Here is a 26,402-nt window from a genome sequence, read left to right as displayed (position 1 = left end):
TTCCCACTAGACTACCCCAGGTCTATGTCTTTTGCAGATCATGCTGATCATGCTTCCTACATATCTTTACATGTTGTCTCTCTGCTGTGTCTCCCCAACAGTTTTTAGTCTATAGATGGCTTAAAGATGCAGACCAAGTCAGTGGGTATTTTAATCTCTTATGGGCTGGAGCGATAGCACAGTGGGTAAGGTGTTTGCCTTGCATGTGGCTGGCCCAGGTTCAATTCCTTCACCCCTCTTGGAGAGCTTGGTAAGCTACTGAGAGTATTTCACTGCACAGCAGAGCCTGGAAAGCTACCCGTGGTGTATTCGATATGCCAAAAACAGTAACAACAAGTCTCACTTGGAGACATTACTGGTGCCTGCTTGAGCAAATCGATGAGCAACAGGATGACAGTGATACAGTGATACAGTGATGGAGACTATGATGAAAAGTTTTAATGAAATATTTTCTTGTGTATGTGTGTGTGGGAAAAGCATATACTTTGAGAGCATCCTTTAGATTTACAACAAACCTGTCGAGTGAAACCCTCCAGGCCAGAGGTGAAGTATAGCTAAAAAACCTAATGAAATGAAGGTCTCACCAAGAATACTTTGCCTGGCTAGGCTCTCATTCAGATTTGCAGAAATGATACATAAATTTATGAAAAAACAGCAACTCAGGAACTTCATAGACTCAAAATGAAATTTAAAAAAAGGACTGAAGGGGCAACTGTAAGACAAGACAAGCCCCACAAACACAACGAACTTCTACAGAAAGCTGGCATAGAACCCCATGGCAATAATCTCTTTCAATGTTAATGATCTAAATGCACCAATTAAGAGACATAGAATGGCAATATCGATCAAAAAACTGAATCCAACATTCTGCTGCCTACAAGAAATACATTTGAATAGTCAGAGAAAACCAGGCTCAAAGTCAAGAGGTTGGAAAACAATACTTCAAGCCAACAACTCTTTCAAAAAGATTGGAATGGCCATATGAGTATCTGACAACATAGATTTCAGGCTGAAAAAGGTTAGAAGGGACAGTGAAGGCCATTCCTTACTAATCAAGGGATATGTACATCAAGAAGAAATTACTCTTCTAAACAAATATGCACTCAATGAGGTACCAGCAAAATATTTGAAATAACTACTAGGGGCTGGAGGGCTGGAGCGGTTGGGCTTTCGCCTTTCACATGGCCCACCCGAGTTCAATTCCTCTGCCCCTCTCCAAGAGCCCGGCTAGCTACCGAGAGTATCGAGCCCGTGCCAGAGCCTGGCAAGCTACCCGTGCATATTGGATATGCCAAAAACAGTAACAATAAGTCTCTCAATGAGAGACGTTACTGGTGCCTGCTCGAACTAGGGGCTGGAATGATAGTACAATAGGTAGGGTGTTTGCCTTGCATGCAGCTGACCCGGGTTCAATCCCTGGCATTCCATTTGGTCCCCCAAGCACTGCCAAGAGTAATTTCTGAGTGTAGAGCCAGGAGTGAGCCCTGAGCATTGCTGGATGTGACCTAAAAAAGCAAAAAATAAAAATAAAAAACAAAAACCCAAACAAACAAACAAACACCAAAACACACAACTACTAATAGGCTCAAATAGGACATTGGTAGCAACCCAGTGATAGCTGAAGACTTCAACATAACCTCATCACCTTTTGATAGATTAATGACACTAAAACTCAGCAAGACAATACTGGGTTTGAAGGAAGATATGGGAAGAATGTTAGCAGATATATACAGGCACTTCATCTCCCTTCCCTTCGTCTCTGCCCACCCTCCCAAGCTGAATATACTTTCTTCTCCAGTGCACATAGGACATCCCTATACACTGGGCCACAAAACATACCTCCATAAAATCAAGAAGATTGAAATTGTATCAACTATCTTTTCAGACCATGATGCACTGAAAATAAAAATTAATCACATAAAGAAATGGAGAATCAAATCAAACATTTAAAAATTAAACAGCTCACTATTGAATAACCAGTGGATTAAAGAGGAAATCAAAGAAGAAATCAAATGAATCCTGGAAACAAATGAGAATAAAGACACAAACTACCAGAACTTGTAGGACATACGAAAGGCATTATTAAGAGGAAAGTTTATAATTCTTCAAGTGTTCATCAGGAAGGAAGAAAGGACCCACATAAATAACTTGACTTCACAGCTTAAGATTTTAGAAAATGACCAACAAAAGGAGCCCAAAGTGGGCAGGAGGAAGGAAATAATAAAATGTAGAGCAGAAATTAATGAGCAAGAATTAAAAAAAAACAATACAAAAGATCAATGAAACCAAGAGCTGGCTCTTTCAAAAAATTAACAAGATCAACAAATCACTAGCAAGACCCAGAAGAAAGAGAGAGAACCCTAAAAACTGAATCAGAAATAAGAGGGGGGACATCACAACAGAAACTACAGAAATCCATGGGATCATCAGAGATTACTCTGAGAATCTATATGCCACGAAACAAGAGAATCTAGAAGAAATGGATAAATTTCTGGATTCCTATAACCTCCCAAGGATAAACTAAAATCCTGGAAAACATGAACAGACCTATCACTGTAGAGAAAGTTGAAATGATAATAACAATTCTGCAAAAACAAAAGCCCAGTCCCATATGGATTCCCTAGTGAATTCTTCTAAACCTTTAAAGATGAACTTCCCTCAATCCTTTTCAAGCTTTTTCAGGAAAACAAAGAAACAGAAACACTTCCAAACAGTTTCTATGAGGCAAATATCACCCTGATACCAAAAGCAGATCTCTCTCTCTCCTCTATCTCTCTCTCTCTTTCTCTCTCTCTCTCTCTCTCTCTCTCTCTCTCTCACACACACACACACACACACACACGAGAAAATTACAGGCCTATATTCCCTAATGAGCACAGATGGAAAGATCCTCAAAAATCCTCAATACTCTTTTAACAATATACTAGTCAATAGAACCCAATGGCTCATTAAAAAGATTATATACCATGACCAAGTAATATTCATCCCTGAGATGCAAGAATGGTTTAACATTTGCAAGTCAGTCAACCTAATACACGATATCAATGAAAGAAAATATAAAAACTATATGATGATATTAATAGATGCAGAGAAAGCATTTGACAAGATCTAGCATCCATTCATGATAGAAACTCTCAAAAAAAAGGGGGTTGAAGGACTGTCCTCAATATAATGAAAGCCATCAACCACAAGTCCACAGCAAGCGTTATCTTCAATGAGGAAAAATTAAAAGCCTCCCTCTAAGGTCAGACACAAGACAAGTTTGCCCACTCTCACCATTTCTATTCAACATAGTATTGGAAGTACTTGCCATAGCAGTTAGGGGAAAAAAGATATCAAGGGTATCCAGATAGGAAAGGAAGAAGTCAAGCTCTCACTATTTGCAAATGATATAATACTTAAACTTCAAAAATCCTAAGGACTCTACAAAAAAGCTCCTAGAAACAATAGATTTGTGTAGTATAGTGGCAGGTTACAAAATCAATAACCAAAAGCCCATGGTTTTCTTATATGCAAATAATGAAAGAGAAGAGAGTGATACTTAAAAAAAATACCATTCACAGTTGTGCCTCAGCAAATCGAGTACCTCAGAATCAGCTTAACTAAAGAGGTAAAGGACCTGTACAAAGAAAACTACAAAATAGTATTCAATAAAGGAGGACATGAGGAAATGGTGACACATCCCCTCCTCATGGAGTGGGAGAATTAACATTGTCAAGACGGCTATACTCCCCAAAGTATTATAACAGATTCAATACAGTCCCTATAAGGATATCCAAGAAATAGACGAAACACTCCTGAAATTCATATATAATTATAAGCTTCCATGAATAGCTAAAGCAATTCGTGGGAAAAAGAAGGGAGAAGGCATCACCTTCCTTAACTTCGAACTGTACTATAAAGCGGTAGTAATTAAAACAGCATGGTATTGGAATAAAGACAGACCTACAGATCATTGAATAGGGTTGAATATCCTGACACAGACCCTAAAATATATGACTACTTAATTTTTAATAAAGGAGTAAGAAATATAAAGAACAAGGAAAGCCTCTTCAACAAGTGGTGCTGGGAAAACTGGTGGCTACATGCAAAAAAATGAACTCAGACTTCTCTCTAATGCAGGGCACAAAAGTCAGTTCAAAATGGATTAAAGACCTCAATATCATACTCTAATCCATAACGTACATGGAGGAAAATGTAGGCAGAACCTCCCATGACATCGAAGCTAAAAGCATCTTCAAAGATGAAACACCACTGACCAAGCAAATTGAAGCAAAGATAAACAAATGGGACAATATTAAACTAAAAAGCTTCTGCAGTTCCAAATAAATGGTGACTAAGTTATAAAGACAGCTCATGGAATGGAAAAATTAATTACTTAATACCTGTCTGGCTGGCAAGGGATTAGTTTCTTTTTCTTTTTTAAAAATTAAAAAATTTTATTCTCATAAAGATGTTCACAGTAATTGATTACATTCAATATTTCAATACCAATGCCACCACCATTATTATTTTGTGTTGCTTGTTATGAATAGTATGAGATGTCTGTAAGGGCCTATCTCACAGTGACTCAATAAAAGTGTAAAAAAAAACCCTCCCCCACAAAAAAAATAGCATGTGATGTCATGGCCACAGAAGAGGCCGTGCACTCCTGGAATTCTAAAATTTTAAATAATTGGGGTCCAGAACTCCGAGATTCATTTGTGAGTCTTTGGATTATGGTCATTCATGCATTTAAATGGCACCTGGAGGACCCCGGTGTGGAGATGAAAAGACGCAGACTTTTCCCGGCTCCTTGAGGCCTGGAATTTTCAGTCACTGGTGCCTCATACCTCAGTTTTTCTGTGGATTCATTCTCTTGCGTGCGGGGCTCTGGGTGAGCCTGTGAAGATCAACCATGAGGGTGGTGGCAATTGGGTTCTGGGGGTTTATGGCCCCCAAGGTTCATTTGGAGCAGATGGAGGGACAATACCTGCTCCTGTCTGAGGCACCCCAGTGGAATCACCCTGGCACAAGTTCTGCAGACATCTCTACAGCGAGCTGCTCTATACCAAGACTCATTTGTGAGTATCAAGGGGTTAATTTCAAAGATATATAAGGCACTGACAGTATTTTCCAAGAGAATATATCCAACTTCATCAAAAAATGGGAAAATGAACAGAAACTTCCTCAAAAACGAATACAAATGGCCAAAAGGCACATGAAGAAAATGCTCTATATCACTAATCATCAGGGAGATGCAAATCAAAACAAAATATGATATCATCTCACAGTACAATGACTGGCACGAACCAAAAAGACGAAGAACAACCAGTGTTGGTGTGGATATGAGGAGAAAGGGACTCTTATTCATTGTTGGTGGAAATGCTGGCTGTTCCAACCTCTTTGGAAAGCAATATGGTCTGTAGGATAACACTGGTTTGTCCTTCCTAACATTGGTGGTCTTACCACAGGGAGCCTAGATTTATTGGGTTACTCCCATCACAGTGCTCCCATTCCTCTGTGTTTATTTGTAACATCTTTTTTTGTGCTCTGTTAACTTGTAAATATTACTTTTCTCTTCTCCTTAGTGCTTTGCATAGTTAATTCAGAGAAATAATTTTTTGTATAGACACAGGAAGACAGTTAATGCTAGGCTTTTGTAGCTTGGGAGTTAGTTGAGTCCAAATGATATTCACTCCTGGGCATCTGTTCTCTCAACTTAAGCTTCAGTTGCTCTTACTTCCCTGCATCCCCAAAGCAGGGTCTGGTGAGGGACTGGATGGATCCAGGGCAAGCAGTGAGCTATCCTGGCATTGAAATGGGCCTGGCCAAAGCGCCATAATACTTAACTATGAGTTAAGAGCATGGTCATGGATAAATTCTGTCCTGATCCAAAAAGTAACATCTAGATTAGGACCCTGCTAGGATTAGGAAAAATTAATCTGGCCTGAGCACTGTTGTCTGAGATCTATAGCGAGATGTCCCCAGGAGAGCCACCCTACAAGCTCAATGCATCTCTTACTGTGTCCATGCAAAATAACTAACATTAAGAAGTAGAATTAAGATGTTAATTAAGATGTTAATTAAGTTATTGGACTAAGGAGAGGAGAAACACCCTTAGGTGGTATTTCCCTCCCTTGAGCCTGATCTATGATCAGGAAGAGCTTTTGATATGTTGATTGTGCTACTGGATGGGGTGTGGGGGTCTACTCCCAATGCAAGGGTGGGGAGAGACAGGAGAGAGAGCAGGGCAGCAAGATGGAGTGCAGAGAGACTAGCAACTGGGACAGAGGGAGAAGAATGTAGGGGAAGAATACAGGGGCAGGCATGTGGATAAATGAGAGACACGGCTAGGAGAGGGAGCATGGAGAGATGAGCAGGAGAGATAGGAGGAGATGTGAATGAGAGGCAGTGTGAGACTAGGATGGGGAGCATAGTGAGACTGGAACAGGTGCGTGGGGAGAATGAAATAAATGCAACTGATCACCAACCAGCCTAGTGGCCTTATTTCCTCCTTTCTCTGCACATGGCATTGGCCATCCTGGGTGGGCGAGTGGCCCAACTCCACTGAACACAGGTGGCAAGAGAGAGACGCCAGGGTCTCCCTCACCACCCGGAGATTACACAATGGTCATTTCCCAAACAACTAGAAATTGAGTTTCCAGTGACCCACAATACCACTTCTGGGAATATACTTTGGGGGCTTCAAAAATACATAGCAAAAATGTCATCAGCAGAGGATATGGTGCCGCCAGCAGGTCAACCTGTACCCGAGGGGCAAGTACATCAACAGCCTGATGGTGCCTTCAGGCCTTCTGATACCCCAAAATTGCTGCCGTGCCTTTGGCCTGACCCCAATAACTTGGGGTCAAGTTTCTCGAGAAATTAAATAGCCAAAAGTTAGATCAGTGGGAGCCACTCCCACAAACCACTTCTGGCTCAGCTATACAAGCTCATTTATTGGTCTTATTTCAGAGACTGATAAATAAATCTTGAAAGACCCATAAATAAATCAAAAGCCTCAGTTAAGCTTGGACTGCGCATGGCTAAACAGACTGGGGTAAGTCAGAGGGGGCATAGGTTGGACTGGGGCCCACCCAAGCCAGTCACTTGCTTCCACCATCTAAAATCATCTCAGGACAGACCTCACCAAGATAGAATCTGATAAAAATTTGAGTATGTGGGTTTTGTGACAGAAATCTCCAGGCTTTCTCAGAGTCAAGATGGGCTATCTCCCCCCACCTCTCTGTATTTCCAGAAGCCTCAGCAGTCACACCCATACCTCAAAGGGGCCACCCAATTGAAAAGCTACTCCAGCCTTACCATCCTGATAAAAATACTGAATTCCCTAACATCTCTTGGCACATGTATTGCAAACCATAATGCACAAAAGGAAAAAGAGAGAGAGAGTAAGAAGGAAAGTGCCTCCCATAGAGGGAGGCTGGGGTGGGGTGGGGTTGGAGTGTTGGGGGATGGTGGGAGGAAAACAGGGGACATTGGTCGTGGGAAATGTACACTGGTGGAGGGATGGGTGCTGGATCATTGTATAACTGAAACCCAATTATAAGCAGTTTTGTAATGGTCTATCTCATGGATATTCAATTAAAATTTTTCTTAAAAATTAAAAAAGAGTAATGTGCAGTTCATGCTCAATTCAATCAGCATAATCAATGACTGAATAAAAAGTAGTACTCCTACATTAAAAAAAACATTCTGTACCTCTTTGTTCATTCACAATCACCAGAATCTGAAAACAACCTGTGTGCCCAAGAACACATGAATGGGTAAAGAAACTATGGTAAATCTACATAATGGAGGACTATACAGTCACCAGGAAAAACAGTCACAAAATTCGCTTATAAATGAATGCACATGGAAAGTATTGTGCTGAGTGAAATGAGTCAGAAAGAGAGGGACAGACATAGAATGATTGCATTCAATTGAGGGACATAAAACAAAAAACCACAGTATGAGACTAATATCCAATGACAGTAATAACAAGGGCCAGGAGGACTGGTACACTTTTGGGTGCTTGCCACAAGTACAGGGGGGCAGTCAGGACAGAAAATGGACCACTAAGACAATGATAGTTGGAAATGACTACTCTGTACAAGAATTGAGTGCTGAGAGTAGGTAAAGGGATATATATATGATACATGATATCCTGTCAGTACCTGTATTGCAAGCCATAATGTCCAGAAAGGGTGGGGGGAAGGGGGAAAGAGAGCGAGCGAGCGAGCAAGAGAGAGAGAGAGAGAGAGAGAGAGAGAGAGAGAGAGAGAGAGAGAGAGAGAAAGAAGAAAATAAAAGTGCCTGCCATAGAGGCAGGCTGGGAACAGGGATAGGGGATGAGGGTTCAGGGAATGGGGGTTGTGGCAGTACAGAAACTGAAGACACTGGTGATAGAAAGTACATTACTGATGGGATGAATATTGGAGCATTTTATGACTGAAACCCAATCATGAACAACTTTATAACTGTACTTCATGGTAGTTCAATTAAAAAAAAAAAACCTTAACTATCAAGAAAAAAAGCATATACTTTGAACTTTGAATTGATAAATATTTTTCCCTGTCTTGTTTCTAACTTAAAACAAATTACCACTGGTTGATGTCACTGGGTGATGTCACTGGGAGATACAGAGTTGGGAGTTCCAAGGATCTGTCTCTACCAGAACAATGAGTAGCTTGAACTATAGGCCCATTCATGTGCTGAAACATCTCTGAGATTTAAAGAGATGGAACATATTTTCCCCCTATCCTCTCACCTCTTTTGGGAGGTAGAATCTATTCTGCCTGTTGTCTGTCATCTACAAGTTGCTCACTCAAGTCATCCTGAATAGAATAGGTAGAACACTAGATGAAGGACAACCATGCGAGTAAGCCGGGTTCCAAAAAGGATTCAGCATGATTGACCATATCCACAATGACCAAGCTCATTAAAGTTCTGTGAGAGTTCAAGACACCGCTCTGTCTAACGCTCATCGATTTAAAGAAGGCCTTTGATTCTGTTGAGACTGAAGCGGTCATCAAAGCCCTAGCCAAACAGGGCATTCAAACTCAGTACATCAAGATTCTCCATGAACTGTATTACGGATTCACCACCAGGATCTCACCATTCTACAAGGAAGTGATCATTGACATAAAGAGAGGGGTTCGGCAGGGTGATACCATTCCACCGAAACTCTTCAGTGCCACCTTGAGAATGTCATGAGATGACTGGAATGGGAAGGAATGGGAGTGAAGGTAGACGGTCGGCAACTACAATACCTCCTCTTTGCTGATGACATCGTTCTAATAACATCAAACATTAGTCACGCGGCATAAATGCTGGCTGACTTTGACTTCGAGTGTGGAAAGGTCGGACTACAAGTGAATCTCACCAAGACAAAGTTCATGAAAAACGAACTAGTCCCTGATGTTCCATTTGCTCTCAATGGAACGAACATCTCCGAATGCAGCAGCTAAGTGTACCTGGGTTGAGAACTCAACATGAGGAATGACTTGGCGCCAGAACTGCACAGGAGAAAGACAGCAGCATGGAACACCTTCAAGAGCGTCAAAGAAGTTGTTAAGAGGACAAAGAACCTCCAACTCCAGGCACGTCTTTTTGATTCCACCGTTCTTCCTGCATTAACATATGCCTCAGAGACCTGGATCCTGTGAAAATAGGATGAGAATGCTATTCAGTTCTCCCATAGAGGAATTGAAAGAGCTATGCTTGGAGTATCAAGTTTCACTTAAGTGAGAGAAGGAATCCAGAGTTTCAACCTTCAGTTGATGATCAAGAATCAGGGACACTGTCTCGTTTGCCAAGGCATCGAAAATCAGATGGGCTGGACACATAATGCTATTTAGAGACGACCGCTGAACTAGAGCTGTTACCGATTGGATTCCATGGGACGTCAAAAGACCGCGTGGCCGCCCACCTACAAGATGGTCAGACTTCTTTGTCAAAACCCTGAATGAATGGTTTGAGGCTCTTCCTGTTCCTGGAGCAAGCAGATATCATTGGGCTGCATTAGCATGCGACAGGGATAAATGGAGATGTTACTGGTGCCCACTCGAGCAAATTGAAGATCAACGGGATGACAAGTGATACAAGTGATTAGTTGGAACACTGGTTGAGTACAAAGATAACAGAATAGAAGCATGGCGACTTCAGAAAACAAGGAATGCACACATTGCAAAAGTATTTTAAAGAACTTAGAGGTGTATGGTCTCAGCTTTCAATAAGCAAAAAACAGCACTTCTTGAGGTAAGAATTCTGACTTTAGAGGTACCATACATAAAATGCAAAATAGTAACACTAACACAAACATAAAATGTAGCCCATTCAGGGTCAAAAGGAATTTGACAGATGTCATCTATAAGGAATTGCAGATACTGGAATTATCAAAGATATTAAAATCTGCTGTCTTAAATATGGTCCCTGAGCTAAAAGAAACCAAAGACACCAAGAAATCATTTTAAAAAGGGAATAAATAGAAGTTCTGAAGGTACATTAACTAAAATGAAAACCTTCAGTGCAGGGGATAAGCAATAGATTTGAGCAGACAAAGGAAAGAACCAATGAACCTGAAGAAAGACAAGTTGAAATTAAGAAGTAGAAAGAAAGATGAATTAAGAAATGTGAAATGAACATGAGGAATGCAGGAATACCATCAAATACTCTAAAATATATGTGATAGAAATTCTAGAAAGTCAGAAAGGAGAAAAAGTTAAATTATTACCAAAATAATTTCTCACCAAATATGAGAAATATTTGAATAAATACATTTAAAATTGCTCAATGAACTTTATAAAGGATAATCTCAAAGAGATCCACATGGGAACATAGTGTAGTCAAATTGTCAAAATGTAAAGACAAAGAGAAAATTGAAAGCAGCAAGTAAGGAGTAATTTGTCATATTAATGGGATTCTCAAGAAGATTAACAGCTGATTTTTCACCTTGGAAGTCAGAAAGGTAATGGAGTAACATATGTAAAGTCCTAAAAGCAAAAGGAACTTATACATAATAATTTTATAATCTTTTATCTAGAGAACTATTTTTGAAGAATTGAAGATCAGTTAGTAATATATCTTAGTAGGTGAATGACTGTTGCTTGCACATATGAGATGCTGGTTTACATCCCTGGAACCGGAGTAGGAGTGGGAGGAGGAGAAAGAGAGAAATTAAGATATTTCAGATAAACAAAAGCTGATTGAGTTTATATTCCTACTAGGAGACCTGCTGTCTTCCAGTAAAAATGGCAAAGGAGCGGCTTCAAGTTAAAATGAAAACAATAAATCAAAGCCATTTGGAAACAAACAAAAATCAACACAGTGAAAGTTAACACAGTCAAAGTAACTCGTAGGTATATATAAAATCCAGTATTATTGCATCTTTTCTGTGGTTTATCACTTCTCCATTTCCCCTATCTGGATTCAATATGCAGAAACATAAAATAATGATTTTAAATGTGTTAACACTGCTGTTGAGCACCAGTGTATGAAACTGCAAGCTGACAATAACAATGTAAATGGGAGAGATGGAGATGTACAGAAGTATGGTGTCTGCATTCTATTGAAAATAATTTGTTGTTATTCAAAGTAGATTTTTATAAGCTTATTTCTGTTTTGTTTTGGGGCCATACCTGGCAGTGCTCATGGTTTACTTCTGGTTCTGCACTCAGGAATTGCTTCTGGTGGACTCTGGGGGAAATTATGGGATATTGGGGATCAAATCCGTGTCACCTGTGTGCTTTCTGCACTATCTATTCAACCCCAGATTTTTCCTTAGAGTAACCACTAAGAAAATTTTTTAAAAAATGGAAAATGCAATTAGAGGGAATCAAATACAAAATCCAACACCACCAAAATATTCTATACTTTTCATAATGGCTTGTAATGTTTTTTTACGCCCAGGTTCTCACAAATCTCTCTTCGTGAGGAGAGTCAGAAATATCCTTTTCTCTTTGGCAGTTTGGAATGCTTACTGTGAGCCACTTTAACAAGACCCATTGAAAAAGATCTGGGATTAAAGAAAGAGCACAAGAGATTGGAAAAAGCACTGGTCTTGAAGACTAGAAGTAGGATCAACCTGTCCAGATTCTCTGTTACTAACAAGATATATGACTCTAGATAATCCTACATTTCTTTATCTGTAAAAGGACGGCAGACATTGATCTAGATAATCTCAAGGTCTTTTTTGATTTTGTTTTTGTTTTTGGGCCACACTCAGCAGTACTCAGGGATTATTTCTGTCTCTGTACTCAGGGATCACTCCTGGTAGTGCTGGGGGATTATATATGATACCAGGGATTGAAAGAGGGCACAGCAAAGTGTAAGGTAAGTGCCTTAATCCCTATTATCAGCAGTTTGGTCCCAATTTGTTATCTGTTTTGTAATATCCTTAAATCATTTTATGCCCCTCCTGTCATTTTTGACCCATATGTCCCTTATGTTAAGGTCAGAATATAGGATCAACAAAACATTAACCATAGAGTGTATGATGAGTTGAATGGGAGTGCTACCCTGCCCCCTACCCCCACTAATTAGGCTCTAATTCCTGTAATCTGTGCAAATTACGTCATTAGGAAAAGGGCTAATCTGTGAGAGGGAAAGATTTTCTGGATTATCCAGATGGGTCCTAAATGCCACTGAAGAGTTCTTATAAGAAAATGGAAAGGGAGATAACACACAGAGACAAAAATATGATATGCCAATGGAGGCCGAGATGGGGGGCATGCAACCACAAACTAAAGGAAACTGGGGGCCTCTTGAAGCTGGAAGAGGGGAGATATGAGTTCTCCTCTAAATTTGGGGGGACAGTGTCTTGGTTTCTGCCACTGGGGCTGATGTTGAACATCTGGATTCCAGGATTATGAGAACAAGCTTCTGTTGTTAGGAAGCCATTAAGATTGTGGCAATTTGTTATAGCAGCCACAGGAAACTACTGCAGGAACCCTGGGTCTCTATTGTTGGCAAAGTCCATATAGCTCTTTTCAGAAAAATGGTTTCACGTCATAAGTAAAAATACATAAGATGATACAGAATCTCCACATAGATTGAAATGCAGCTGTTAGGACATAAGAAAACAACTCTGTGCAGAAGGTTCAATCAATTAAAGATTACAGAGGGGCTGGAGAGCTAGTACAGGAGCACAGAGAGCAAGTACAGGCTCTTGCTTTGTATGCAGCTCCCTTTGCTATGACTCTGGTTCAAATCCTCGGCACCATGTATAATCTCCTGAGTACCACCCAGGGTTACTCCTGAGCATAGAGCCAGAAATAGACACAAAACACACAGAACACCTCCATATGCACACCCCCCACCCCCATGAAAACAAACAAAAGATTAAAACTAATTGAGATGAGATATTTCTGAGATAGGTGGGTCATTTCTAAAGGGCACAGCTATTTATCTTGGGGGGACATCAGGGTGAAGGCTGCCACTGGTTAGCTGGAATTACATTTTGCACTGAAGGATGGCCTCTAGGTAAAAAAGGTTGTGTTGTGATCACATGTGATCTACTGGGTATTAGAATACTCCTAGGCCTTTGAAGTGATAAAAGTAATAATATTTTTACATTTTATGATATTTTAGGTTTTATGTAAAATATTTAACATTTATTTATTTATTGCTTTTTGGGTTACACCCAGTGATGCACAGGGGTTACTCCAGGCTCATGCACTCAGGAATTACTCCTGGTAGTGCTCGGGGGACCATATGGGATACTGGGAATCGAACCCGGGTCAGCCATGTGCAAGGCAAACGCCCTACCCGCTGTGCTATCGCTCCAGCCCCTTTGGTTATTATTTTATATTTTCTGTTTTATGATATTTACAGTAGCTATAAAGGTATTTACTCTAGTAGCTGGTGTTCTCTGATGAGGAGTCTGTTCTCATTCACAATCAAGGAAATAATATACCTTCCAAGTCTTCCATGCAATTGGAAAGTTGAAGCTTCTATAATCTAATTCCCTCCTACATCTAAAATGCAGTGTCTAGAGAGGCAATTACGTTAATTCATATGGGAAAATGCTTGAGCATTCCCATTCTTTCCTACAAAATCTACCACATCCTCCAAATGACACATCAAATTTTAAATAACACTGTCATGGAGGGGTGCAGGCATGAGAGGATATACACCACTTTGTAGAAAGTAGTTCTTGGAGAAGGAGGTTGGAGGGGCCACTCTTGTGGTTGTGGGTGCACATTGCTTTAAGTTCTCAACAGCAGTTCCATGTACCCATGTGGGTCATGAGTCTGAAAAGTTTGTAAGAGGCCGGGGACACAGCACAGGCCTTAAGGCATTTGCTTTGCGCATGTCCTATCCCTATTCCATTACTACAAGGCTCACTCATTAGCACAGAGATGAAAATTGTCCCTGAACACCTTCCAGGTGTTCGAACCCTGAAGCCCCCCACTGTCACAAAAGAAATAAATGAATAAGTGACAAGAAGGCCTAGGTTAAAGTTCAGAGAGGCAGTACAGGTCCGTGCAAGGTGCTTCCCATACACACGGCCAACTTGGATTGACTCTGTTTTGATAGCTGGCACTGCATATGGTCCCCTGAGCACTATTATGAGTCATTCCTGAGCACAGAGTCAGGAGTAAGCCCTGAGCACCATTGGGTGTGACCCCAAAATAAAACAATAAGCAAAAGAACAACAGAACAGATCTAGAGGACTGATTTTCAGACTTTTTATACCTTCCGACTGGCCAGTGGCTGAAAAGTACTTTATGAATGGTCAAGGCAAACCCTATGTAGAAAATTAATTTTGCTTTTTGTCCTTTGTTATGAATGCAGAAATCCCCTTTGGATTTCTTTCCCTTCTCAAAACCCAAAAAAGAATGTAGGCCTTGGGTGACAGTGACACATATGGGCTTTGGGAAAGCAAAGCATGTCTGTGGGCAATTTCAGATCCTGGACTCAGCTGCGGGACCCCTGGCACAGAGAAAGGAGGCAGGGTCACCAGCTGAACAATCCCAGTGAGGGTGAACTGGGCCACAGGGAAGCGTCACTGTGGCCCAGAAAGGCTGAGTTTGGCTTTTTTCTTTTTCTTTTTGGGTCACACCCAGCGATGCACAGGGGATACTCCTGGCCCTGCTGCACTCAGGAATTACTCCTGGCGGTGCTCGGGGGACCAGGTTGGCTGCGTGCAAGGCAAACGCCCTACCCACTGTGCTATTGCTCCAGTCCCTGGGTTTGGCTTTTGTAAGGACAACAGTTTTCCCAGGAGCTGGGTCCCTCTCCAGCACTCGGGAGGTGGCCGGTTCCAGGCACTGCCCGGTGATAAAGCAGGCACCGCACATCGGACAGGGTGTCAGCTGACTATGAAATATGACAGATTAATAGCCGAGGCTGGTGGTGTGACCTGTTCTCAGACACTTCATTTAGAAGTTATCATATTGCTGGATGCTTCCTATAATTTGTGATGATGCTGATTGTGATAAATCGTGAGTTTCTGGCAAACTCCCCCAGCCTGCTCCAATGGCTGAACAGAGAAAATGTGTAATTCTATGGGAACATTCATGCCACGAATGAGAGCGAGGATCTGGCCGTAACAACAGAATGCTCAGTCAGTGAACAAAGTAATTAAATAGAGCTAATTAAATCACAATAAAAATAATTTTAATTTAATTAATTTCTCTGCACTGATTGAACATTATGTCGCAGCCATGAGGCTTCCTGAACACTAATAGAATTTAGGGGCCGGGACACCCAAGTTGTGGTCACTGGTGTGGTACGTAGGTTATTGTGGGTGGAATGAAATGAAATGCATTTATTGAGATGCTGAGATGTTGCCTGAGCCACAAATAGAAAATGGTTTTGGAATTAAGATAATGGGGTCTTTTCCTTCTCCAGTTAGGTTTCTGCACTAGCCAAGGCAATAAATGTGAAATTTGGTAATAATTTAAAAGATCTGGATAAAGTCAACAGGGCACAATTGCTTCGCTGTGTTGGAGCTGGTGGGCATCTCGAGGTCATGGTCTCAGGAGTGAGTGAGAGAAAAGGGACACTTACCTATTGTCAGCCCGACCCCTGGCCTGGCACCCAAGAAAGGCCCTGAATTGGAATTGGAATTGGAACGATATACTAGTCTTAGTCAAGAATTAAACAAGTGCCAATGGGTTTCAAATAGCAGCATGAAAGAATAAGCCAAGATATATAGAAAGACTTTCTACTGGGGACAGATATTAACAAATATTATCTAATATTAGCTAATATCAGAGATAGATATTAACTTAGTTCTTGAAAACATGAACCACAATAAGTTGCCCCTAACCCTAGCACCCCACTCTTGATCCAAGTATCAGTAAGACACTTGGCTGGTTTTCAAGATTTATTATTAAAATTTATTTTTAAATTGATTTGTTGAATCAGAAATCCCTTTAGCATTTGCAAACAGGGTGGACACTTTTCACCAGAATGTTTAGACATTGTTCAGTTTATAAGCGGATACTCACCCCCGGCGACCTCTCAAGGTCAAAACCCGGAGACTAATTTTGTCCTGTAAGCGACACTGGAATTCTGAGTGTGTGTTAGCTTGCGCTCGCGTAATTAGCAACTGTGATTTTACAGGAGTCCTGGGCTACGAATCCCAATAATATTTATCATGCGCATTAAAAAAATTAATATTTTGTGCGCGTGCCAGCATTTGAACCAGACCTCATTAGGACGAGTCGGGGCACTGCGTTGTTTGTCGAGTGGGATTGTTTTCTGGGCTGCAGCTGCTTTCCCTCCTGGGCAGCCAGGGAGGTAATGAGAACAAGGGACCAGCATTTGCAAAGAGCCTGTGCTGTCACAATAGCGGGTGGCGCTGCCCCTGACCTAGATGACTTCTCAGCAAAAAAAAAAAAAAAAAAAACTGGCTTCTTTATCCAAAGGAGGTGGGCAGGGCCTGACCCCAGAGAGGACTTTGGGCACAGGGCGAAGGAGGTGGGGCCCAACATGCATGAGTCTGAGTAGTGGATGCCAGCCCCAGGAACCAGGGGGTGCTTAAGGACCTTTGAAGAGAGAATTGAGACTTTTTGCATTGTTGATTGTTACAGAATCATGCAAATTGAGACCGAGGCCAGCACAATACCCATGAGCTTCTGATGGTCATTGAGCACCTGGGGCAAAATCACCCAAATCCCCAAGCTCTCTGGATGCTCCCCTCTCTACGGCACCTGGCGGCAGGTACTCTTCTTCCTGGCAGAGCTTCCAGTAGGGCTAGAATATAACATTTTCTGGGAGGAGACTTGTACTGCTTTGAGAAGGAAAACTTCCAGCTTAACATCCTGTCTAGCCTGTTGGTTCTCCATCACCTTTGATCTCAGCCCCACTTGCATCATGATCTACCTTGGCCTCCAGCAGTTCCTGAATGCCCTTCTTTACATAAAGATCTGTTCTCACCAGTGAGGATCACACAGCTTAAACCTCCCATCTCTCTCCAACATGCCCCCTCACTTTAGGAAGATGCTAGAGACGAGCCTATACGTCTGGTTTGTCTAGAGAAGGACTGTAGCACTGTAGCACTGTCGTCCCATTGTCCATCGATTTTTCTCGAGCGAGCACCAGTAACGTCTCCATTGTGAGACTTGTTGTTACTGTTTTTGGCATATCGAATATGCCATGGGTAGCTTGCCAGGCTTTGCCGTGCGGGTGAGATACTCTCGGTAGCATGCCAGGCTCTCCGAAAGGGATGAAGTAATCGAACCAGGTTCTGCCATGCGGGAAGAGGAGGACTATACCCAAAATTGATTTCTCCTCCTTCCTTTCCTTTCTCTCACTCTCCCATACTCATGAGATGGTGCTTTCATCACATTTTCTTAAAATTTATGCTTCACATACATGAACACCTTCTTTAAGGCCAGACAGTTACCCAGCATGTGCTGAGCGGGTTACCTGCATCGCTGCATTTAGCTCTCACAGGAACGGCATGAGCCCAGTGCTGGTTTTAGTTTCTTAGAGGTGAGGAAGTGGTGGTTTGCTTCAGTAACTCACACCGCCTCTCAGCTAGTAAACAGCAAAGCTGCTAGTGGAGTCAAGATCCTGCTCTCTCTTAGCCACTATCCAAAATTCTTTCTCTTACCCACTAACCTGCTCCAGAAATGAGTCAATGGATTATGATTCATTCTGCAAAACCTGCTGCTCCCCTTCCCAAAGGTGCCCTCCACAAATAGACATTGTGTTTTCATGCCCAACCTTCAAAAATTCTCCTTCCAACCCCTCTTTCCTGACCCCAATGGCTCTTTTCTAAAAAGGAGATTTTAGACCTGCTAAGAATGACAGAAAAATTTTTTCCTCCCTCTAATCAAGTAAATTTACTATATACAATATCTCCGGGCTAGTCCAAGGATTATTCATGGGAAGAAATTTCTTTCAAAGATGGACCCGGAGCCGCGAGGACATCTCCAACCCTGAGTTTTAAAGCAGTCTCAGGGCCCAGGGTCTGCGCATGCCTGAGGACATGGCACTTTGCTCCTGGGAGCAATGACCCTGCATTCAGGGAGCCGGGGATCATCGGTGACTGTGCTGGCTGTGCTGAATGACCAGCAGAGACCCCAACTAACCCCTGGAAGTCCACAGGCTTGAGGATAGTAGTCGCTGTAAGAGCTCCTCCTTGATCCCTGCTGTTCTCCCTGTCTTTGATCTTTCTCTTCCTCTGCTCATTTCTCCCTCCAAGTTCACTTTGTCAACTCTCTTCCTCCTTCCTGTGCCAGCTCCTCATTTTCCCATCCTCTCTGCTGTGTGGTTGGCTCCTGACAACGTCACTGGAGTCGCCTTGGTCTGCTTCATAACTCTCTGCTAAAAACCAGTGATAATAGAAAAGCCAGAAGAGAAAATATTTACCGGTTCTGAAATGGTTTGCATTAATGAAATAATGTTTGGGGGCATTTAGATAGAACCAGTGTAATTGTAGGTTGCGATGTATAATGGTAGCTCATGCAGGGATATCATTTTGTGCTATTTTACTTTCAGGTTTTTGTTAATCCAGTGGGTTTGGTAGAATTAGAAGGCTGCTGTGAAAAAAAAAAAAAAAGCTCCTGTAACCTGCTGGAGAGAGAACAGCCTTGTCAAACTAGCAGGAAGCTGTACGTTTAGCCTTTATCCATCACACAATGAGGGCAATCACCAGGGCCTGGAGAAAGAGTATTGAACTATCGACACAGGACATTTTTGTTGAAAGTCGTGCTTTTGATTTCATCTTCCCAGCCTAATGTAATAAAAACAGACATTACGGAATGCATTCATCTCAGTTTGATGGAGATCATCCTGAATGCCTGGCAATGCATGCAGTTATAAAGGTTAGCCAACTGCCGGAAGTGACTCGGATGATCATTATTGATCCCAGGTTGGTGAGAGCCTTACTCCAGGTGACCATGGGGAGCAGTTGCGGGATCAGGACCATGTATGTATGTATGAAGAAGAATATCCCTCTCCAACTGGGAGAATATTTAACCTCCCGAACTTTTCCAGGACATTTTAGCCATGATCCAAATTTTTTCCTTTTGTTTCTTGGGCCACACCTGATGGTGCTCAGAGATTACACCTAGCTCTGTGCTCAGGGCTCACTCTTGATGGTGCTTGAGGGGACTATCGGCGGTGTCTGAATCAAATCGGGGTTGGCTGTGTGCAAGGCTTAAGCCCCTGGACTATCACTTTGGTTCCAAGCCCATTTTTCTTTTTATCTCATTAACTAAACCTCGAGGCATTATAGCAAATATAGCAAAAAGAAAGTGAAGTAAAAGAATCTTGAACTTTATTTTGCTCATCTTATGGCCGTTTCTATGGTGACAGAAATGGAGGCAAGGATAAGTGTGGGCAGGTGCCTGGTTCCTATTAGCTTCCTCTACTTTTCTTAGTCCCAAATTCCATACTCTGATTCCTGGACTTTATGAAAAGAACTAGAAAACCAACAAACAAACACCCCCACCCCAAACTCACATAGCTTCAGAATTTGGACCTCCACCCTTGCCAAACAAGAAGCTCATAGGCAATCAAACTTAATAAATTTCTTCAATTGCTTAAAGCATTTAAATTAAATTTGCTGCAACATGGTAAACACGAGTCCTCATATTTGTTGTGCAGCTATTTTCCATGAGCTTGATAGAGTGCACTGAGAGGCATTGCTTATTCTCTATCAATTACACACAGCAGTAAGTTGAAGGTAACATTTTGCTGGCTTTTAGAATTGAGAACAGGGGCAGTAGTTGCAGATTGACTCTGGAGCTGCATGTAGATGTAATTTCTAAAACTGAGTAAGAACATCACTTTATAATTCTTTTGAGATTGAAAAAGCTTTTGACTCATTGTCCTATAAGTACTGTTGAATTAATTATATTTTATACTATATATATTTGCTCATGTATTCATTCCACTAACTTCTAGTGTGCACCCACAATGTGCCCCAATCCAGCCATTGGATGCTGGAACTTCACAGAGAGAAGACATAGTACTGCTTTCAGGTAAGTTACAGTGCAGAATTGTTATAAAACAAGGTAGCTGTTTACAATAGAGTATGATAAGCACTATGATAGTAGAATATCCAGGGTATTGTAGGAACAGGATCAGAGCCGTGTGTGTGTGTGTGTCTGTGTGTGTGTGTGTGTGTGTGTGTGCAAGGACATATGCCCCAGGCTCATGGGTTGTTGGACATGCATAGTTGAAAAGTAGACTTTGGTGGAGATGGTCTCTAAAATAAATCTTGAAGGACAAACAGAATTTAGACAATGAAAGCGAAGGGGACTATACTCTAGATAAGAGGGATAGCAAGAACAAATATTCCAAGAACTGTAAGTCATTTTGTTAATGAGAACTACAGTTTATTTGGATTTGGTGCTGGACAAATCTGGAGAAATTGACAGTGCTTTTGCACTTCACTTTTTGTTGAAGCAAAGAAGGAAAAAAGAAGAAAGAGTGGGTAGAAAGAAGAAAGACTAGACAACACAGAATATTGATCTAAAATTTTGTTTTCTGCTTATTCCTCGTGATTTTCATAAGTACATTATATTTTTTAGTATTTAACCTCTGGAATCAGTTTTCTAACTTATCAAAATAGAGATATCCTCCTTAAATGAAAGTTATGAGGAGCAATTAAAACACTGTTCTAAGACATAGTTTCTCACTCTTTTTCCCTGCCACAGTTGCCGTTCACACTTGTTTTCTTCCTTCTGGCTTCTTCCCCTTGTCCTACTGGTTGGTAGTGGTCCCTGGGTATAGCTTCCACTTAGGAGATTTTTACCTGTGATCCCAACCTTGGAATATCTTGGAGGCCTGCAGAGGTCTATATGCTCCTGCACAAGTAGGGTCAGCACAGCCTTTAATGCTTCTTGAATAATGTTTCTCATTTTCTTTTTCTTTTTGGGTCACACCGGGCGATACACAGGGGTTACTCCTGGCTCTGCACTCAGGAATTAATCCTGGTGGTGCTCGGGGGGACCATATGGGATGCTGGGAATTGAACCATGGTTGGCTGTGTGCAAGGCAAATGCCCTACCCGCTGTGCTATCGCTCCAGCCCCTCTTTGAATAATGATCATTATTATTACAATGAGTGTGGATGATAGAATTTTAAAGGATAAGGTCCTGAGCAAGAAAGAGGTGTTTATGAAAGGCCAGCCTGGAATGGGTACAGAAATAGCAAATGATAGTAGAGATGGGAAAGCATGAGGGGCAAGTTGGGTGTGGGAAGTGATGAAAGAGGGGAATTAAAGGAGATTTGCTAGTTGGATGCACTGATGTTGACATGGGGGAGTCACAAGCAATGTCCACCAACCGCAACATCATACGGCACCAAATCTCAACCTCTGTTGGTCTGCAGAGAGAGATTCATTTACAAAACTGACTCGAATCAGAAACATGACTATCAGTAGGATTTGCTGCAATTCCTCCCAGATGATCATTTCTCAATGTGTATGACCACCTGGCCCTCCTCTCTTCCTACCTGATTTCCAGGGACTCACTTCGGAGCCTGCTTTGCCGATTCTTTGACCACCTGTAAGAATCATGCTGCCTTAGACCTTCTCCCATTAGCCTGAGTTTTTCACCTTGTCATCTGGACAGTGATATAAGTGACCTTTGATCCCCCCTACACGCTAGATCCAGAATCACTGCCTATAAACCTGCTCCTGGGGGGGAAAAAAGAATTATGAATCCCGCTTCTTTGTGTTCTAGCCAGGGCAATAAAACCTATTCCCAATACTAATAGAGCAATTTAAATTTATTATCTTTGTGCTGTACTGTATCCATAGCAGTAAAGATCTATTCCCAAGAGTATCATTACAATTTCCAACTACTTAAGGAATTATTTTTGTTTGTGTTTTAAAGCCACAGCAATAAAATTTAATACCAACAATAACACTACAACTTTGCGTGCCCTTAAAACTCGCTGTAAATGAAAATTGTGAGGAGAATGTCAGTAGTCATGGTTTTGCCAGGAGAAAGCCTTTTTGGTTTGAGGCATGGTTTGAGGCATGGTAGGGCCCTGGTTCTTAAGTGTGTGGAGAAGCAATCCCCTTTCCAGTTAGTCAACAAGTCTTGCTGATCCGATCTCCTGAGTATTTTGTGAATGGGGCACATGAACCTTGAAGCTATGTGCCTTTGGTGCAATCTAGGAGCCATTCTCTCCCGTCTGGGTATCTAACACAGCCTCTCATTGTCGCCTCTGTCACCCATCAATCAGTTCTCCACACAGCAGCTAAGATGAACTTTTCAAAACATGAATCTTGCCAGTTTCCAGGCGAATATGGGGAATAGAAAACAAGTCATGATACTGCAAAAAGCAATTGTAGAAATGCTGAAAGTGGGTCACTGTGCAGGACAAATGACCTGCTTTCTCTAACAAATCAATGGCATAAACGAGAGAGGGAGGAGGAGTGGGAGAGACTGATGGAATCAAAGAGACATAAGACACAGAAACACAATAACCAAATGTCATCTGTGAGCTTCGTATGCTTCTGATTCCCCCTCAAGCCAATTGTATAAAGAATTTTTGAGAAAATCAGGGGAATCTTACTATGGATTGACTGTCAGGTGATACTAAAGAACCGCTGTTAATTTTGTTGGCAAATGCTTACGTTCTTAAAGCAGAGGCATTGCTAGAGAGGCATTCTTGGGTACTGTAGGAGAAATGACATGATCTCACATTTGTTTTAAAATACTGCATACCTCTTCTTCCCCATAGTGGATTTGTGGTGGAGATAGGGGAGAATCCAGATTGCTAAATGTTTTCAATGATTGAGGGGGCTACAAATCCTTTAAGTAGAAAAAAATGCCTTCTGTGGACTGTCTACTTAAAAGTAACGGATTAGGGTCCGGGTGATAGTACAATGGGTAGGGTGTTTGCCTTGCACGTGGCCAATGTAGGTTCGCTTCCTGGAACGCCATATGGTCTCCCCAAGCCTTTCAAGAGTGAGGCCTGAGTACCACCAGGTATGTCCCCCAAAAGTACACCCCAAAAGTGAAAGATTAAAGATAACAGTCCAGATACTTTTGTTCTTTGCAATGGCACTGATTCATTCAACAGAGATATTTTTCACTGCCTATTTGAATGGGGCTGGAGCGATAGCACAGCGGGTAGGGCGTTTTCCTTGCACGAGGCTGACCCGGGTTTGATTCCTCCATCCCTCTTGGAGGGCCTGGTAAGCTACTGAGAGTATCCCGCCCGCACAGCAGAGCCTGGCAAGCTACCCGTGGCGTATTTGATATGTCAAAAACAGTAACAACAAGTCCCACAATGGAGATGTTACTGGTGCCCGCTTGAGCAAATCGATGAACAACGGGACAACAGTGACAGTGACAGTGATTTGAATACAACATATATATTAACTGAACATCTACTTTATGCAAAATTGAATACAAGAGAACTTCTACCACTCTAGAAATTTCCCTTTTGGTGGGGGAGGAGAGAACTACATTTGTAAAAGGTAAATTCTTCTCTTCCTTCTACTTCCACTCCTACTACTCTAAGAGCTAGACAATGTGAATAATAATGAAAAACTAACAAACACAAAAACCAAGGTAGAGAATACTGTACATGGCATATGACTTTAAAAACATCTGCGGAAAAGTAATTCTCTCTAGTTGTATTTGCTTGTGTAAATATCAAAAGGGTCAGAAGACACACATAAGAAACCAGGAAAGACTGAGATCTATTTAGCAGCGAGGTGAACTGGGGGCCAGGAAAGAATAGTTACTGAATATCCTTTAATGATTTCTGGATTTTGAAAGCATGTGAATGTGTTGTAGAACAAAACAAAGCAAAACAGAACAAAACAAGCCAAACAAAAAAACTCAACCAACCAAAGAACAAACTTTCCAGTTCCTGCTTAAAAGGAATGACGTATCACACTACATCTTTCCTCTATTTAAAATGCTTTATGACACCCAGGCTGTGCAATGCATAGTCATTCCATCTTTAGGATGACCGCAGTCTGACTTCTGTGTCCTCTGGCCTCCTGCCTGTCATCTCTTGAGCTCTGCACTTGTCATGGTGTGTCCTGCAGGCTCCCTGCTCAGCCAAGCTCATTCTAATGTGGGAAGCCTGTCAGCAATTTGTCCTGCGTGGCTTCTTCTCTTATTCTTTTGGCCTGGCCAATGCCCACTCATTGTTTAGGTCTTCCTGGAGATTCCTCTTTCTCAAGATGACTTTCTTCTCCTCATCAGAAACCTGAAGCTTGTTCTTGCTTAAGGGACCTTTGCTGTATACTTCAAAGAATCTTGTATTTCTCCTTTAGAGGAAGGCTACGTAGTAAGTTTGTATTATTATATATAAACTAATATATATATATATTATATATATAATTGCCCAGCTTTGTCTTTTGTATTCACTTTTGTAAACTGTATAAGAACTATCTAAGAACATTAGATCTCAATTTTTCTTGTGTTCTGTAACTTGTCTCCCAGTCTTAATGGGAGTTTAATATGCAATATGTAAAGGAAGTATTCATAATTGTAGAAAATAGACAACGACCAGTTTGTATGTGCAGGCTAGAGAAAAGGAGAGGAGTAGATAGTTTGATGAGAAGTGAAGGCAAAGAGAAAAAAATGTTAGGAAAAATATGACAGGAAGTGGCATCAACAAGCACCAGAAGTGAAGAAAAGAACCTTTCCTGAAGAAGAGGCCTCCTTGATTTGGGGTTATGGAGGGCAAGTCTGAATGTGGAGAGAGGAAAGTCACAAGGCAGAAACAGATGAAGAGAAAAGACACATTTATGAGGAAAGGAGAAGAAATCATCTAGGTGAGCGTTATTAGGCAGATATATGTGCCTATATTTTCAGAGGCCTTTGAGCCTCTGTCAACTGCACAGAAACTTCATGCATAAAATTTTCACAAGAGAGAAGAGTCATGAGATGAATCAGCAGCAGTGAGTGGGAGGAGCATGAGGAGAGAAGTGAAGGAAGCTCCTGGAAGTTATTGAGCCCCCAGGAGGAACTTTGTCACCTCCTGGATTATGGACACATCATTTGCTTCATTGAAACCAATTTTGCTATTTGGGAGAAGGAAGGGTGGGTGAGCATTGAAAAATACCCTCTGGTCTACCTCAGAAGGAGATTACAAGACATATGAGAGCATGAGAGAAACTTCGGCTATCCAGAAAGTGTTACTTTGTTTCTCTTAAAAATTTGTTCTGTGTGCAATTTCCATAAAATGTTATGAAAAAATTACCATCATCTCACTGAACGGTGGGGAGGACGTGACTGTTAGGATAGTGTAGTCTTTAGGTCCTCATTGACCTTCTGGAAGGAACTATGAAGAGAGATTTTCAGTGACATTTTTGGTTTAGTTTAGATTTTGTCAGTTTAGAATGGTACTTATTTCTCTTCTATTGAGTTTCAAGCATGGGGGCCAGAGAGATAGCTCATAGGCTGAATCCATGCTTTGTATGCAGGAGGCCTGGGTTTGATTCCCTGCACCACGTGGTCACTAAGCATCATCAGGAGAAACATCTGTGCACAGAGCTAGGAGTAACCCCCGAGAATCACTGGGGATACCTCTCCCACATTGGCCCCCCACTCCAAGTTTGAAGATCGGAAATCTTTAAAGACCCTCCATTCCAAAAGCAATTCTTTCAAGGATGCAGTGTTTGGGCCCCTTTCTCAGCTTGGGCTTTTATCCTGTTCTGTCTCTTGCTTTGGGAGACTATCTCTGCCCCTTGGGATTCTCATCTACAAAATGCAAACAGCAGCAGTCCAAGATCTCAGGATATTGGTGAGGATTGAGTGAAACAAGTGACAAATGGTTGTTCAATAGTTGGTTCATGATCTCCTCATCTCTGGGGAGCCTGAAGGAGGACAATATTCCTCCTGAAGGCAGTTTATGGTGGTCCCACCCCTCACTGTGAGCCCCCACTGGCCCTCCAGGACCTTTCCCAATAATATTTCTCTAGGAATTTCCAGGTTCAGGCTTAAAGTGCATGCCTGCTCCTTTGAAGGGAAGGGACATTG

Source organism: Sorex araneus, chromosome 2, assembly GCF_027595985.1.
Source record: "Sorex araneus isolate mSorAra2 chromosome 2, mSorAra2.pri, whole genome shotgun sequence".
NCBI lineage: Eukaryota > Metazoa > Chordata > Mammalia > Eulipotyphla > Soricidae > Sorex > Sorex araneus.
Note: the sequence above shows the minus strand (reverse complement) of the source record.